Source organism: Petaurus breviceps, unplaced genomic scaffold, assembly GCF_028583685.1.
Source record: "Petaurus breviceps papuanus isolate PSGF00001 unplaced genomic scaffold, PetGlider_PUasm1.0 189, whole genome shotgun sequence".
Classification (NCBI taxonomy): Eukaryota; Metazoa; Chordata; class Mammalia; order Diprotodontia; family Petauridae; genus Petaurus; species Petaurus breviceps.
In genome coordinates, this window is record NW_027185809.1 from 31,485,740 (window position 1) to 31,500,249 (window position 14,510).

The 14,510-nt window shown below is 36.5% G+C and overlaps 1 protein-coding gene across 5 annotated transcripts in view; it reads right to left on the bottom strand.

Moving 5' to 3' along the window:
- Positions 1 to 14,510, bottom strand: part of AREL1 (apoptosis resistant E3 ubiquitin protein ligase 1) — a 70,135-nt gene that overhangs the window by 29,384 nt on the left and 26,241 nt on the right. For all 5 annotated transcript variants that reach the window (XR_011169050.1, XR_011169049.1, XM_069092221.1 and 2 more), the window contains exon 2: positions 7,390 to 7,673. The gene's annotated coding sequence lies outside the window, so the exon portion shown is untranslated. The remainder of the gene's footprint in view (positions 1 to 7,389; positions 7,674 to 14,510) is intronic.

Sequence of the window (14,510 nt, forward strand, 5' to 3'; positions counted from 1 at the left end):
TGTCCTCTTACAGTTGCTTTCTGGAAGTAATTCATCCAAGTAGAATTAGCAATATAAAATGTGGGATTTAACAACCAAGTATTATTATTCTCATATTGACATTATGTAATTAAAACGAATTTGAATTGTGCCAATAAGCACTGGGTATGTGACAGCAAGCTGCTTGTTTATGCTCAGCAATCAGGCTAACTGCCATTAGTTGGCCTCTTGGTTGACAATCTCCATAGAATAACAGAGAACTGAGGCAAGAAGAAGTTATGAAGACCGTACTTCCCCTTGCACTAAGAGGCCACTCTCTGAGGAAGGCTTGGAACCCTGGGAAGCATATAATGCTACTGCCAAGTCTTCACTACTTTTATCTGAACCACCACAGGATTCCCTTGGGGTGACCTGAGGTGCATCTTGACACTCGAATACCTTTGGACTCCAATAGCTCCTATTACCCTCAAAACTATGTGCCACATGATAAAACTCATCAATATTTTTTTAAAAAAATTTTTGAGGGGTGAAGGCAAGGCTACTGGGGTTAAGTGACTTGTCCAAGGTCACACAGCTAGTAAGTGTCAAGTATCTGATGCCACATTTGAACTCAGGTCCTCCTGACTCCAAGGCAGGTGCTCTATTCACCGTGCCACCTAGCTACCCAACCTATCTGTCTTTTAACCTAATTTTGAATTCATGGTCACTGGATTGGAACTACATCTGCTCTCCACTCTAAACTGAACTGAGCACAATTTCTATAATCAAAACATATTAAATAGCTCATTGTCACCTTAATAAAACATGACCAAATTTTTAATTACTGAAATATAAGGGAAAATTCCTAAGGTCAGAGCTAGCAGTGACTAAAATGGGTCTTTGTAAGGAATATGCCTGAGATTAAAAGGAGGGAAAGACAGAGGCAAGGAGCATCCATCAATTCTTCCACTGACAATATGCCAATGGAAAATAAGCAAAAGAGTTTTTTTTAGGGGTGTCTTAATCAAGTTTGATAAGAGCCCTTATTTAAGTCAACTTATACAGAGGAAAAATCAGGGGAAAAAAAGCCACCCATCATTCCACATCTGAAGCATTTACACTGTCAATACAGTTTAGCATCAAGTTGCTTCTACATAGGACTACTACTTGAAGGACATAAGCAGCACAAAGAATTGGGCCTTAATGACTGAGTCTTCTTCTCAAACAAGCACACAACGGTATTATTCTTCAGTGTTACACAATGGAAGCCATTATAGTATACCAGAAAGATTATCACAATGGAAGTCAGGAGACCTGGATGCAAGTCCTAGCTCTGTTGAATTTCCTCATCTGAAAAATGAGGATAAACAAGACAATCTTAAAGTTCCCTTCCAGCTCTGATAGTCTATGATTATAGAGAAAAGCTGTGAGCCGTTCTCAGAAAGTATTCTGTCTCTAAAATGGCATGATCTAGAACCAATAGCTAGGTTGGATTGAATGCAAACTACATTATTGGAATATTCTCCAAACTGGCTCCGACTACGAAATTTCTGCTCAACCAGGGAATGTACAGGACAGAGCATGCAAGGGCTTGAACACAATTTAGTCTCAGGAGACATGAAAAGTCTCTTGCTCCTTGAAAAAATTAATCAAGTGCCAATGCACAGGACAAGACTTGGCACACAGTAGGTGCTTAATAAATGCTTAATGAATTGAACCATTTGATGGGTACAGTCATCAAGAAGCCAACGGGAGGCAGTATAGTGTAATGCAGAAAGCAATGGATGTATAACCCTGAGATAGTCACTCCCTCTTTGTGGACCTCATTTTCTCTTTATAAAATTAGAAATTAAGCTAGATGGTGTCTAAGGTTTCTTCTAGATCTCACATCTTCTCATTCTAACACATAACACTGACCACTAACTCATTCTAAGAAGCTAAAAATATTCGAGTTACAGGTGGAAGAGTAGAAAGGGCACTAGATTCAGAGTGAGGAGACACTTGAGTCTAGGCTCCAACATTTATTATTCCAGACAAATCATCAACTTTCTGAGTTTCAGTTTCCTGATCTATGAAGATATTAGAATTGTAAGACTTAGAACTGGAAGGGATCTGCTCAAATCCTTTCTCTGTATGGATGAAACTGAAGCTAAGAGAGGTTAAAAGGAAGTCACTCAGGATCACACAGGTGCTGAGCAGCAAGGCAAAAATTATAGCCCAAATCCTCTGAACAATACTTATATAATATTACTTAACCTTACAGCAGTTGTGTCAAATGCAAAAAGAAACCAATTTGGGTCACACAGACTTCGAAAACCACATAATTATATTATCTATGTTGTATTTTTTAAATTTTTGTTAAACATTTCCTAATTACATTTTAATCTGGTGGCCACACCCATGAGGAACTATTGGGGGATGCAGGAAAGAGTTTGACACCTCTACCTTTCAGGCTTGTGAGAAAAACACTTTATAAGCATTTATAAGCATTATGCAATGTAAGTTATTATTATCCAGGCAAATTATAGTGCCATGTGTCATTAGACACTACCTAATAAGGAAGTAGAGTGAATTACTCGCTCCTTGGTGTGTTTAAAGATCTATGTACAGTGGTATATTTAGAAAAAAAGTGTACCTGTTGTCATTATCAAAATCTCTTCCTTGTCACAGTCACGTCCCAGAGGATTATTCTGCCTCTATGCCAACAGGATATGAAGGCAGGCATTCCTAACCTTTTTTTATGTGAATGACCCTTTGGCAATCTGGCAAAACCTATGCACTCCTTGGAATAATGTTTTAAAATGCATAAGATAAAATATATAAAACTACAAAGGAAATCAATTATGTCAAAATACAGTTATCAAAAGATTTTTTTAAAACAAGCTAATGGACATCAAGTTAAGGACTGTACAAAAGGATTGTTCCCATCTACCCATCTTTCCCTCAATGGAGCTGCATCATTTAAAGGCACACATACATTTTTCTGTCTATACTGTCATTCCAAAAGACTAATAATGAGGGTCGGGGGTGGAGTCAAGATGGCAGAGTAGAAACAAAAGACTAATAATGAGTTTTACCAATGGTTAAGCCATTGGGTAGTTTCCTCATTTTTTTCTTCACATTTATTTAATCATCACAAAACCTATCTATTTTACCCAGATTTTTACTTTTAGGTCAATCCCACATTTCCACTCCTCTCCCCATCCTCATACAAAATTCATCAAGTCAAATACTGCTTTTTTTTAAAGTCCTTAGTTATAGTTTGCAACCTGGGTATGAACTCTCATAATTTATTGCTCACTAAAGGTCAATGACTTGACCTTTGACAAAAGCTATTTCTCTGGCATTTCTGAAATTTATTTCATCCTTTTTATTAAACTGGCATGTACTATTTCTACCTTTATAACATCTCTAAAAACCAACCCTTCTACTCACACAGCCACCAACTTAGTTTAGGCCTTCATTACTTCTCAACTATATTATTACAATTCTGCTAAATTATTTCCCTGCTTTCAAGTCACCCATCACTATTCCATCTTACACACTGCTACCAAAGTAGGTTTTCCTTATTTTTTTCTTATTTATTTTCCTGAAGTGTAGATCTGACTATGTGACTCCTCTATTCAACCAACTCAACTGGCTTTCCAATTGTCTCTAGGATCAAATATACGCTTCTCTATTTAGCTTTTAAATCCCTACACAATCTGGACCCAATCTACTGTGCCATGGGATATCACTTCCCCTCTCATACTCTGCTATCCTGACTAACTGTATTTCACGTTCTTCACACATGATGCTCCATCTCCCACCTCCATGTTTTTGTACTGGCTGTCCCACATGCCTAGAATACATTTCCCCCCTCCTTACTTCACAGAGTTCCTTCCTTTAAGATGCAATATCCTCTACATAAATCCTTTTCTGATTCCCCTCCCACCTAAACAACCTTATATTTAACTACTCTGTGTATATGTGTATGTGAATAGATATAGATATACATAGAGCATGTATCTGTTGACTTTATAATTATATTGTCTATATTTATATGTTCTTATTGTTTCCATCATTTAAATTCATTTAGAATAGGAACTGTTTCATTTTTTAAGATGGTATCCCCAGTGCCTAGCACACAGTACATACTTAATAAATACTTGTTGATTGATTTCAATCTTAACTGAATCACTTGATTTTCAATTCCTTAATATTTCCCATAATGACTACTATATTGTCTCTAATTTTTAATGTTTTCTCCTTTCTTGTCCCTCCTGAACGCTATAACAAAGACCTCTTTCCCTTGTCACTTAAATCACAAGGTAACATGATATTAACTACTGATTAGAGAAATGCAAATTAAAACAACTCCGAGGTACTATCTCATACTATCCAACTGGCTAATATGACAAAAAAGGGAAATGATAAATGTTGGAGAAGATGTAGGAAAACTGGAACATAATGCATTGTTGGTGAAGTTGTGAACTGATCCAACCACTCTGGAGAATGGTTTGGAACTATGCCCAAAGGGCTATAAAACTCTACACACCACTCTATACATGGCAGCAACACCACTCCCAGGTCTGTATCCCAAAGAGATCATAAAAAAGGGAAAAGGATCCATGTGTACAAAAAATAATTTATACCAGCTCTTTTTGTGGTAGCAAAGAATTGGAAATCAAGGGTATGCCCATCAACTGGGGAACAGCTGAAATAGCTATGGTATACAAATGTAATGGAATACTATTGGGGGTATTTTTGGAGTGGGGAAGGCAAGGCAGTTGGGGTTAAGCGACTTGTCCAAGGTCACACAGCTAGTATGTCAAGTGTGTGAGGCTGGATTTGAACTCAAGTCCTCCTGACTCCAGAGCTTGTGCTCTATTTACTGCACCACCTAGTTGCCCCAATACTATTGTTCTATAACAAATGATGAATGGATGGATTTCAGAAGAACCTGGAAAGACTTACGTGATGATGCTGAGTGAAGTGAGCAGAACTAGGAGAACACTGTACACAGTAATAGCAACACTGTGCGATGATCAACTTTGGTAGACTTAGCTCTTCTCAGCAATACAATGATCTAAGACAATTCCAAAAGACTATGATGGAAAATGCTGTCCACAGCCAGAGAGAGACCTATAGAGTCTGAATGCAGATGGAAGTATACTATTTTCTTTTATTCTTTCCCTTTATTCTTATTCTTCTTTCACAACATGACTAATGTGGAAATATGTTTAACATGGTTGTACATGTTAAAGAGTTTTCTCTACTATCTCCAAACTTCCATAACATTATCTGTACCTTTCCTATATATAATTCTACTTTATGACTATTTGTGTATCCTCTTAGCTTATTTGCTTTCCTCCAGACTAAAAGCTCAAGACTACACCTGGTTCTTTCTTACTTTCCTTCATGATGTTCTGCCCAGTGCCTGGTACATTGCAGGCACTTAATAAATGTTTATTGATCAATTAATAGATGCTTGAATAAATGCCTTTTTACTTAAAAATTCTAGCAATTTTTCCAGGTGAGGATGTTGCCCTCTGATAACCATCTCCTACCCATCCCCTAACCTCACTCCCATGCCAAAGTAATGTTCAAAAGTACAGCTCGGATCATGTTACTCCCTGACTCAAAAACCTTCAATGGTCTTCTACTGCCCACCAGTGAAAAATACCTAGAATTCAAGAACCATCTTAGTCCAGCTACCCTTCCTCATGCACCAATAATGTTCAATTAATCTCAAATCCCTAAACAAGTCCCACGTTTTTCCACTTCTGGAGATTTGGTTCTACCTTTTCCTACACTTTAAATAACCTCTCCCACCTCTGCTTAACTCATCTTTCAAGACCCAAGTCAAATGCCACCCCCTCCAAGCATGAAGTCTTCCCCAAGTCTCCCCAGCTGAGGTAATTTCTCCTTCCATGTATGCACAGCACTTTGTGGTTTTGTTGTTTTTTTTTTTTTACGAACTTACTTCTTTTATTCCACTTTTTACTATGGGCATTTATGTATGTGTCTCATCTTCCCAGAGATCACATCTTATTCACCTTTGGATCTCCCTGGAGTATCAAATAGTAAGTATTAAATAAATATTTGCTGAATTGAATTAGACTGGATTGTTCTGACCAGCAATGTACTCATTTGGGTTAAAGACCCAACTCTTCAAGTCAAAGGATTAATTCTAGATTACTAACTCATGGTACAAGAACACAACTGTATTCTATATTCATGATAACAGGTTTTTATTTCTTCTAGCAGTTTATAGTTTATATAGCAACTAACCCACTTTTTCCAACTCATAACTTCCCCAATAAAATTATTTTGGAAGTTAAAATTTCCATGTCTGATTCAAGCCCAAAGAAACATTTCAACTTGTATCCAAATTGGTTCTTATATTTTAAAATTATAAAGATGGTTTTTTGTTTGTTTTAACATCCTATGGTATTGTAACATTCTGTGCTGACAGAATCACAATCCTTATGGAGGGAAAATAAGCAAAATCCTAGACAGTTTAGTATTCTTGAAAAAAAGATAGATTAATTAAAAAAAAAAAGTGAATGCAGACATAAGAGGGAATCTGGTTTCCTTCCAGCTCAAGTGTTGTAATTACAGATGACAAAGTGTTAACACCAACGATTCCTTTATGAAGTGTGAACACTGAGAGAAAGCAGACAGGACAACTTTGCCTGACAGAAGATGGCCATGCCCTCAGGTGATCCTTAAAAGACAGTTCATAAGTCAAAAGATACAAGTTCAACAAAGTATATCTTAAAAGCCAAGGCAGCAGCCAAGCTCTGAGGGAATTCAATCCTAGAATGCAAGTACGAATTGGTGAATATTCCTAAGAGGGGTTCTACACAGGTAACAAAACAATATAAACTATTCTAATCCATGGTGTCTCTTGTTAAGGCTGAAAATGGAAAGGCAAAACGCCCCTGTCCTACAATGGAGACATTTTTCCAAAAAAAAAAGACTAAAGCTAAAAGATGAAATATAAAAATAGGATATAACCCAAACTATTTAATGTAGTTCCTTGTTTAAGGACCTTGGACAAGTTCCCTACTCTCTTTGGTACATTATCCATGAAAGGAAACAAAGGAAAAAAAAACTTGTCTTGGAGCTGCCTCAGGGAAATGCTGGGATGTATAATGATGTCATTACTTCTAAAGTCTTTGGAAAATATACAAGGTTAATACTGTACTACTAAATGATTTTTTTAGGCCTAACATTAAAGAGAAGTACTGGAAAAGTAATTCCCTAGGAATGAATGCTAGTCTCTTAGCACTCTCAAAATTAAAAGGTTGTAACACCTGGGTCAAATCTAGCTGTCATTGTGGTTCTGTTAAATGAAGCCCCTTCACAATTAAGCCATTTCTTTCTGTAAATGCCCATACCATGATTTTCCTTATGCCAACAATAACAACCACACCAGTATCTTACCTTTAAAGGAGGGCCCATGTTCTGAGAGTTGAGGTAGCACTCTCATTCATTAAACCAATTTCTCTTGGTTTCTGTTGTCTTGCTTTCCAATTTCCACATGGAGAAAAAAAGGGGGCAAGGTAAATAGGAATGGTCTGTCCATCAGACCTTCACTAAGGTAGTATCACAGAGTGTTTGGAACTCCCAGGGAGAAAAACCAATCCTAAGACGAAGACTCCATCTCTAGTCTTCCTCTCTACAAGGCACAGTCCATCCAATCAGATGAACGTATTCCAGCTTGCAGCCTGAAAAGTAAAGAAATCAACTGACTATTTGTTTCTGAAAGACAGAACCCAAAAAAATGACAATGAAAAAGTACAACAGAGGGGCAGCTAGGTGGCGCAGTGAATAGAGCACTGGCCCTGGAGTCAGGAGGACCTGAGTTCAAATTCGGCCTCAGACACTTGACACACTTACTAGCCCTGTGACTTTGGGCAAACCACTTAACCCCAACTGCCCTCCAAAAAGCAAAAAAAAAGAAAAAGAAAAAGTACAACAGAAAGAAGGTGGAGGCAGTGAGGAAGAAGAGGTAAAAATAATAATCAAGATCTAATTAGTTTCCAGCCAGAAGTTTCCCAATTAAAATGACTTCACCATTACATCCTTAATTTTAATTGAATCACATAGTAGTAACAAGCTTAACACATCAATAAGACCTGACCCTCCAATTTTTTTCAGTGCCTACAGAATAAGTTCCAAATACCTTACCATGGCATCCAAGGCTTTCCCTGCTCTAGCCCCAGGTTAGCTTTCTGATCTTACCTCTCACTATTTCACTTTTCTAATACCTAAGCTCCTGCAAAATCACTGAACATTTCTCAAACACGTCCTGAGTTTTTGCTCATTGTGTTCTTTCTTCTACTCATTTCAAAGAACGTGTATTATCTTAGAAGGTAACATAGCAAAGGGAACAGGGCTTTGGACTTCAAATCAGGAAGACTTGGGATATATAAATGTCTTGCCTCATACACTTACTAGTAAGGGCAAGTCACTCTGTCTTTCAATTTCCTCATCTGTAAAAATAGCAGGTTCATCTCAATGGCCTCTACAATCTCTTCTACTTGTATTCTAAACTTGTGATCCTAAAACCTTATTATAAGGGCATACTAGCATAGTATTGGTAGAACTATGTGTTATTCTAACCACTCTGGAAGGTAATTTGGAATTAAATGTTTAAAAAGTGACATGAAATGTCCATACCCTTTGACCCAGATTTTCCCATTGCTAGGCTTATATACCTTTGAGTAGGTAAAAAACAGAAAAGTCCTATATATTCCAAAATATTCATAGCAGTAATTTTGGTGGTGGCAAAGAAACTGGAACAAAGTAGGTAGTTACCCAGGGACAGGAAAGGACTAAGCAGATTGTGGTATATGACTGTAATAGGACATTATTACACCAAAAGAAATGAAAAAGATGAATTCAGAGAAACATAGAAGGATCAAATTTGGAAAACAATTATGTTTATGGAACACATGAATTGATGCATGCATAATAAAGATATGTTTAGTTGTTGCTCAATCATTTTACAGTCTTTTCCAACTCTTCTTGCCCCATTTGAGGCTTTTGTGGCAAAGATACTGGAGTGCTTTGCCATTTCCTTCTCCAGCCCATTTTACAGATTAGTAAACTGAGGTAAGTGGGGTAAAGTGACTTGCCCAGGGTCACACATTTACTAAGTGTTTGAAGCCAGACTTGAACTCAAGGAGATGAGTCTCAGGGAAACAGGCACTCTATCCACTGTGCCACCTAGTTACCCATAAAGATATGGCCATAAACAATTAAAACAATATACACAATGACAACAATGTAAAAGGAAAGAACAATAAAATAAAACTAAATGATTATAAGAACCAAGCTTTTGTGGGGGGGGGAGGGAGGGAGGAGCACCTTCTCCCCTTCAATGGAGAGCTAGGGAACTGTGCATGAGGAAGGGACAGATGCTGTCACACATACTCAGTGTGTTGGCTGGGTTTGATGAACTACTATTTTTCTTTTTTCATCTTTGTTACCAGAAGAGACTCACTGAGTAAGGGAGACATGAACAATATATTTGGAAATGTTCGTTATGTAAAAAATAAGGCATCATCCTTTTCAGATCATGATGCAATAAAAATTACATGTAATAAAGGGTCATGGAAAGATAGGCTAAAAATTATCTAGAAACTAAGTAATCTAATACTAAAGAATGCGTGGGTGAAACAGCAAATCATAGAAATAACCAATAACTTCACCCAAGAGAATGACAATAATGAGACAACATATCAGAACTTATGGGGTGCAGTTAAAGCAGTTCTTAGGGAAAATTTTGTGTCTCTAAATGTTTACATGAATAAGATAAAGACGAGATCCATGAGTTAGTCATACAATTAAAAAAGCTAGAAAAAGGACAAATTTAAAAGTCCAATTAAATGCCAAATTAGAAATTCTAAAAATCAAAGGATTAATAAAAGTGAAATTAAGAAAATTATTGAACTAATAAATAAAACTAAGAACTGGTTTTATGAAAAAAAAAAACAATAAAATAGATAAACCTTTGGTTAATCTGATTTTAAAAAAAGAAAGAAAACCAAACTACCAGTATCAATAATTAAAAAAGTGAATTTACCACCAATAAAGAAAAAACTTAAAAATAATTAGGAGCTATTGCTCTCAATAAATCTGACAATCTAAGTGAAATGGATGAATATTTACAAAAATATAAATTGCCCAGATTAACAGAAGAGGAAATAAAATACCTAAACAACCCCAGTTCAGAAAAAGAAATTGAACAAGTCATCAATAAACTCCCTAAGAAAAAATTCTCCAGGGCCAGATGGACTTACAAGTGAATTCTACCAAACATTTAAAGAATAATTAACTCCAATACTATATAACTCTTTAGAAAAAAGACAGGCAAAGAAGGAATCCTACCAAATTATTTTTATGATACAAATATGGTGCTGATAACTAAACCAGGAAGTCAAACAGAAAAATAAAATTATAGACCAATTTCCCTAATGAATATAGATGCAAAAATTTGAAATAAAATATCAGTCAAGAGATTACAACAGCAACTTATCATGAGAATAATACACTATGACCAGGTGGAATTTATACCAGGAATGCAGGGCTGGTTCAATATTAGGAAAACTATCAGCATAATTGACCATATCAGTAACAAAATTAAAAGAAATCATATGATTATCTCAATAGATGCAGAAAAAGCTTTTGACAAGATACAATACCTATTCCTATTAAAAACACTGGAGACCATAGGAATCAATGGAGTTCTCCTTAAATGATAAGTAGCATCTAAAACCATTAGTAAGCATTATATGTTATGGGGATACGCTAGAAGTATTTCCAACAAAATAAGTGAAACAAGAAAGTCCATTATCACCATTGTTATTCAGTATAGTACAGTAGCTTCAGCTAAGAGAAGAAAAAAAAGTTGAAGGAATTAGAATAGGCAATGAAGAAACAAAACTGATTTTCACCCTTTGCAGATGATATGATGGTACTTGGAGAATCCTAGAGAATCAACTAAAAAACTACATGAAATAATTAACAACTCTAGCAAAGCTGCAGGATTTAAAATAAACCCACATAAATCACTGGCATAGAAATATGTTACTAACAAAGCCTAGCAGCAAGAGATAGAAAGAGAAATTCTGTTTAAAGTAACTGTACACAATATAAAATATTTGGGAGACTATCTGCCAAGACAAACCCAGGAACTATATGAATACAATTACAAAAAATTTTTCACACAAATAAAGTCATATCCAAATAACTGGAAAGATATCAGTTGCTCATGGGTAGGCCGAGCTAAAGCTACCTAAATTAATGTACTTATTCAGTGCCATAAACTACCAAAAAATTATTTTATAGAACTAGAAAAATAATAACAAAATTCATCTGGAAGAACAAAAGGTCAGAATGTCAAGGGAATTAATGAACAGAAATGCAAGGGAAGGTGGCCTAGCTACATCATACCTTAAATTGTATTATAAAGCAGCAATCATCAAAACTACTTGGTACTGGCCAAGAAAGAGTGGTGGATCAGTGGAATAGGTTAGGTATATAAGACACAGTAGTCAATGACTAGAGTAATCTACTGTTTCATAAACCCAGACTCCAACTTCTAGGATGGGAACTCACTATTGACAAAAATTTCTGGGAAAACTTGAAAAAAGTATTGCAGAAACTAGGCATAGACCAACATCATACACCAGATACCAAGATAAGGTCAAAATGGGTACACGATTTAAACATAAAGGGTGAAACTATAAGCAAATTAGGAGAGAGAGTAATAGTTTACCTGTCATCTATGGAGAACAGAAGAATTTATGACCAAACAAGAAATAAGAGAACATTATGAAATGCAAAATGGATGATTTTGATTAACTTAAATTTGAAAGGTTTTATACAAAGCCAATGTAACCAAAATTAGAAGGGAAGCAGAAAGCTGGAAAACAATTTTTATAACCAGTATCTGTGATAAAGGCCTCATTTCTAAAATATATAGAGAACTAAGTCAAATTTATAAGAATATAAGTCAAAGGATATGAACAGGTAGTTTTAAGATGAAGAAATTAAAGCTATCTATAATCATATGAAAAAATGCTCTAAATCACTAATGATTAGAGAAAAATGCAAATTAAAACAACTCTGAGGTACATCACACCTATCAGATTGGCTAACATAACAAAACCAGGAAAATGATAAATGTTGGAGAAGATATGGGAAAACTGAAACCCAAGTGTATTGCTGCCAGAGTTGTGAACTGATCCAAACATTCTGGAGAGCAATTTGGAACTATGCCCAAAGGGCTATAAAACTGTGCATACTCTTTGATCCAGCAATACCACTTCTAGGGCTGTATCCCAAAGAGATCATAAAAAAGGGGAAAGGACCCACACATACAAAAATATTTATGCCAGTTCTTTTTGTGGTGACAAAGAATTAGAAACAGAGGGGATGCCCATCAATTGGGGAATGGCTGAACAAGTTGTGGTATATGAATGTAATGGAATACTACTGCTCCATAAGAAACAGTGAGCAAAGAACTGAGAAAAACCTGGAAAGACTTGAATGAACTGATGCTGGATGAAGTGAGCAGAACCAGAAAATTGTACACAGTAACAGCATTGTTTGTTGGTCATTTGATTTAGCTCTTCCAAGCAATGCAGTGATCAAAGATTCATGAGAGAAAATGGAATCCACAATCCAAAGAAAGAACTATGGAGTCTGAATGCAGATTGAAGCATGCTGTTTTCTCTTTCTTTTGTTGTTTTTTATCTTTCTCATGGTTTTTCCCTTTTGTTCTGATTCTTCTTTCACAACATGACTAATGTGGAAATATGTTTAATGTGATCATACATGTATAGCCTACATCAGACTACATGCAATCTTAGGGAGCAGGGAGTAAAAGGAGGGGGGAAATTTTTAGAAATTAAAATCTTATAAAAGCCAATGCTGAAAACTAAAAGTTAATTAATTTTCAAAAGGCATCAATAAAAAAATGCCTTTATACAGAACACTAGGCTACATCTCAGGAAAAATATAAAGTTTTGATAAAATGCCTGCGGTCATAAAGTTTACAGACTAGTTGATAGAAACACAAATAATGTTAATGCAGTGTTACATGATGTAATGGGAATGTAAATTTTAAAGATCTTCCCTGCCCCTAGGCTAAAGTGCACCTGGAGCCTGGGGTGGGAGGCTTGTTTTTCAGTTGATGCTTTTTGATTGGCCAGTGGGTCCAAAAGGTTGTTACATTCTCTGTGCCAGGAGAAGGCTATATAAGCCCTGATGTGAGGCTTTGTTTTGGGGCTCACTTTGAGAAATGTTCTGTGATTTGATCTGGATTCTGGGAAGCCGTTGTTGAGAGCCCCCCCCTCGGCTTTGAAAAACCCAGATGTTGACTGGGTATGGATGTAATGGTTGGACAGTTTGAAAACTGTCTACTTGATCTGTTTCTCCGTCTTGATAATTCTGTCTGTGTATTCTGAAGTTCGGGGTGCTGACCTTTCCCCCCTGAACTAGGTAAACAATATATGTTTGACTAATTAAAGTAAGCCTGTTAACCCATTTTGAGTTGCTTTCCTTTAACAAAGCACATCTAAGAACATGTGTTGGCAGCAAACCCTGAGGACGCTTGGGGTGCTTGCTGCTACACATGACAAGTATATTACAGATGTATGAGACAGTGCTATGTGAGGTCTTCTGAGAAAAGTACTTGTGGATAGGAAACTGTGAGCTTCATAAAGGAGGTGACATTTAAGTTGAGCTTTGAAAAAAGGGTTGGGACTCAAGAGGCGGAAGGACATTCCAAGCACAGGAAACATAAGCAAAGAACATAGAACAAGGATAGGGAAGCAAATGGTAAGTATGAAAATTTTAGTTATTTCAAACTACTACCACCCCCTGGATCATTCCAGTGCCCCTCAGGGGGAGGTATCACCCACTTTGGGAACATATGAAGAATGAATTGGATGAAGAAGAAAATGAAGGCAATTTCAATGGTCCCAGTAACTAGTAAAGAGAATCTATACTAGGATGGTTGCACTGGGAATGAAGAGGATATACATGACACTGTGAAAAATGTTCCCAGAATGTCCTGCCCTATCATCTCCTCTTGTTAAAATCCTACCCATCAATTGAAGTTACATTCAAAGTCACCTCACTGATAACTCTGCACTCCAACCCTGCATAAAATGAAAGAATTTAACCATACTCTATTCCTCTTCCAAGACCCACCACATTTTGCTTTGTATTAAAATTATTCTTAAACATGTCCTATCTCTTTGTAAGAGACATTAATTTCCTTGAGGGCAATAAACATATACTGTTTATTTTTGTAGCTTTACAAAGAATAAGCAGTCAACAAATATCTACAGAACTTAATGGATGAAAATCTGAGCTTAAGGGGCGGAATCAAGATGGCGGCATAGAAACAGGACTTCCACAGGGCTCCAGCTCCCACCAACTCCAATTCATGTAAAAGATGGCTCTAAACAAACTTTGGAGCCACAGAACCCACAAAATGACACAGAGAAGCTAAACTCCTGCTGAGGACAACCTGCCAGGACATCAGA